Genomic DNA, 4,155 nt, shown 5'->3' on the forward strand with positions numbered 1-4,155 from the left:
TGTTGTTTATGCTTTAAAAATCGATTTTTTTGGCTGTCTGGACAGTGGACTCGCCGAGTCCACTGATGGACTCGCCGAGTCCAAGCACAAATGCAACCAACTCGCCGAGTTTATTCTTGTACTTGACGAGTTGGTGCTCCAGAGTGTAGTTTTTCGACTTGTAAGGTTGGAATTGGATTAGGATCATTGCCCTAAATTGTTTTTGGACTTATAAACCTGTTTTTGATGTGGTAATGATCATGCTTATCCAACTTAGAAGATAATTGTCAAAGTTTGATGTTTTGTATATGTTTATATGATTATGCTAATTACATGAAATTTGTTTGATATGAATTGTCTTGATCATATGAGTTTAATCTAGATCATGAACATTACTTGACATGCTTGTTAGTTTTATTGATGGCCTTTAATATACTCCATAACCTGTCCTCAAGTTATGGAAAATGAAAAGTTTTCTTTTAAAAAGATCATTAAAGTCATAGGTTATGTATTTCAAGAGTCTTTTTCCCATAAAGAGTTTTATGAACTCCATAACTTGTCCTCAAGTTATGGATTTTCAAGAGTCTTTTCATTAAAACCTATATTAAACTCATACGTTATGGATTCTAAAAGTGTCTTGAATAGTTCAAAACTTGCCATCAAGTTTTGGAATTTGTAAAGTCTCACCGTTGAATACTTTAATTCCAAATAAAACCCTAGAGTTTTAAAAGTTAAAATTCTACCCTTATACTATTATAATATTATAGGTTTAATATTTATATATGTATAAGAACAAAATTAGTCTTACCGTTAGTAGGCCTCATTCATGAAGCCGGTCTATAAGGGGGTATAAGGTTATTGTCTATAAAATGGTAGTTTAATGAGTGTCCACTCTCACCCACCGCTTCCTTGACTGGTCGAGGGTTGTTAGCCGAACGGGTAAGATAGGATATTAATTCTCCCTCATTAAAAGTATAATGATAAAAATACAAAGTAACTAAACTTTTATTAAATTCCCAATCTTAGTTACTTTAGGAAAATGTGAAAATGGTGCTAATCCATGAAATTGCACTTTGCACCCTGTTGAGTCGTTAGTGGAGCGTGTGTGGTTAACCGGCACACTAATCTGGGATTGACAGTGTGTGGCAAAGGGTAGCTTGATGTTAATCGTAGATCAATGGAGCGTTTGTGGTTAACCAGCACATTGATTAGGTGATTTGTAACATTGGGTGTACCAAGCTAATTTGCATGGTTATTCACTCCTTGTTTGTGATCCTCGGCATCCCATTCACAAACTTGAAGGGCACACTCGAGATTTAAACATGCCATTGAAAAGTTCAATGAATCTCAAAGATCTAGGAGTTTCAAACCAATTAAAACTTAATATTCCATTTCATTTTTTCATGGTGAAAATTGGTAAATCGTCATTAACCTACCTTCAAATATTTTACAATTGGATTACGGAATCCCTCTTCGCAATTGTAAAATATTGTGTTGGGTCCTAACCTTAATATTTCGTTTTGGGTGTTATATTAAGGACTTAAATCAACTAACTTGAATTTCTCCCTTGTAGATGTGTAGTTTAGACAACTATGGTCTTCCCGAATCTGTTGGAAAAGGCTTTCCACATGAAGATGATATTCCACAATATCATACTTCACTTCCTCCACCTCCTCCAATTATTATCCCTAACCCACAAGTTCAAAGACTTGAAAAGTTCAAGGTCACTCAAGCCCTACTTGTAATGAAACATCAAGATGGAAGGTCTGTCTGTACTCACGTCATGGAGATGAAATCACACATTGACAGGCTGAGAGTATTGGGTGTCATTGTCTCGAGGAAGTTGGCTGTTGACTGGGTTCTTCAATCACTTCCCGAGTCATATAGTGAGTTCATTAAAGATTACTATATGACAGATCGCGACATGACCCTTATTGATCTTACCTATTTGCTAATTGCGGCTGAATACGCAATGATTTGGTGCAATAGTAAAGCAAACATGATTGGAAGATCTACTCCCCAAACTTCCATGGACATTGACAATGGTAACATTGAAAGTCCAGAAAAGCTTTCTCTTCCCAATGGAAAGGGATCGGCCATGGTCAAGTCAATTGACCAAAAGGTAAAGAGAAAGGCTAAGTCTGAGATAGTCCCGCGTACTATTCCCAAAGAGTCCATATGTTTTTATTGCCAAGAAAAGGGGCATTGGTTGTGAAGCTGCCCAGACTACCTGAAAGATCTAAGAGAAGGTAAAATCAAAAAGTTTGATTCTCCTTCAGGTAAATCCACTTTCTAACTCTATTATGTTCATATTTGGAGATTCTTAATACATGATGTGAAAGGATGGGTTTCAATCACATTGTTCGATGATTGGATTTTGAGCTACTGCTTAGGAGTTATGATATATTGCTTAGAAATTTGTAATAACATAGTTTTCATTTGTAATTGCATTGTAAGGAAAAATTTTCCGCATTTTATAAATAAATAAAATTTTGTTTTTTTATCTTATTTTATATCTCTTTGCAATGGCATTTATGAAAAATTGAAGTTTATGTATTTCTGGCAAACATGGATTTGATTCTTTCGTTTGTGGTAGTGTCAGAAATTTACCAAATAAGGAAAGATTCTCATCACCCAAGTTTCAATTGGACAGAAACTTGGAATCATGCAACTGATATTGCATGATGAATGAGAACTTTCATCTTTGGTAAATTAAGACTAATTCCTTGTTCACATGTATTTGAGAGTCAAGAGAAGGACTAGGGGATCAGGTACACTTGGTTGTGCACTGGCGCAGGTCCACCACAAAAAATGACATGACTATTCGTCATGATTTACTAAAGCTTAGTAAATATGGTTATGCTTACAAGATTAAGTATAATTCAAAATCATTGGAAAAGTTTCAATGTATACCATGACGAATAAGGCAGAAAGATAAAAGTTTCTCCAATCTGAAAGGATGGGAGAGTAATTGAGTATCATGTTTTGTGATCATCTTAATGATTATAAAAACCATATCACAATTGATCCTCTAAGGACATCTTAGTGCACTCATATGACTAAGAAGAGGAATCGGAAAATTGTTAAAATGGTTAAATCAATTAAAGTGAATTATACTTCGTTCCAAAACAAGTCTTAGAGTCATACTCCAAGATTGTGACTTGAGTGACACATCTTAAGAAGGTTTAAAACACTCATCAAATGTAGAGTAAAATGTTTCTTACTATTATACATTTGAAATTGGTAAGATGTGATGTTTTGGATAAAACAAAGACCAACTAAGACCAATTGTTAGAAGTGTTAGTCTTGATAAGAAACTGCACCAACTCTTGAATATTTGTTTGTCAAGTAGTGTTCCTTGACAAAATGAATCTTATATGTCAAGAGGTCAGTGGGAGTCTTAAGATTTTTGAATAGTTTCAAGTACTAATCAAGAATAAAACTGTTAGTTAACACTAGCACACGACTTGAGGTTTATAATCTATCGTGTTGACATATTCTTGTTTCTGTGCCCATTCTAATCAATGTTGAATATGCAGGAGAGTTCTATGAGTTCTCATTTGTTTGCATAAGGCAAAGCACCTTAATCAATGGAAGGTACATTGATCTGTAAAGGTGAGATGCTAAACAACTTGGAAGACATGGTAGACCCTTGTGCTACCAGATGGCAAGAAGCTAAGATTAAACAAGTTCAGTCCATATGAGTTTGGTTTCGTCATAAACCTTATCTTGGGATAATGGTTGAAAATGACAGATTTATATGGATAGGAACACATACACCAGTAAATCTAAGTGTCATAAGGTTTCTCTCCAATTCATGAAAATGATTGTGAGGAAACACTTTCACTAAGTAGATTTTAAAGGATTAGAGTTAGAAATTGTGATAGTTGCATTCTCAAATAGTTTGAACATTCAGGACTTATTTGGTTAAGTTCTGAAAAGTTCAAACACACACTTGTGCTATTTAATCTAAAAGGTGTATGGGCTTGAGAAGTCTAGTATAGACTTATCAAAGCACCGAGTATCAAAAATCTGAACTTTGCTAAAAAGTCAATAAGTATTGATTTCTAGAAGTCCAGATGATTTCTGGGTACATGTCAAAGCTAGTGGGAGCATAAGTGTTATGCTGGTAAAGATATAATTATCATGTTAGTGGGAGCATGATTATTATGGTAA

Source organism: Lactuca virosa, chromosome 3 (assembly GCF_052849685.1).
Source record: "Lactuca virosa cultivar CGN04683 chromosome 3, Lactuca_virosa_CGN04683_v6, whole genome shotgun sequence".
NCBI classification, from domain to species: domain Eukaryota; kingdom Viridiplantae; phylum Streptophyta; class Magnoliopsida; order Asterales; family Asteraceae; genus Lactuca; species Lactuca virosa.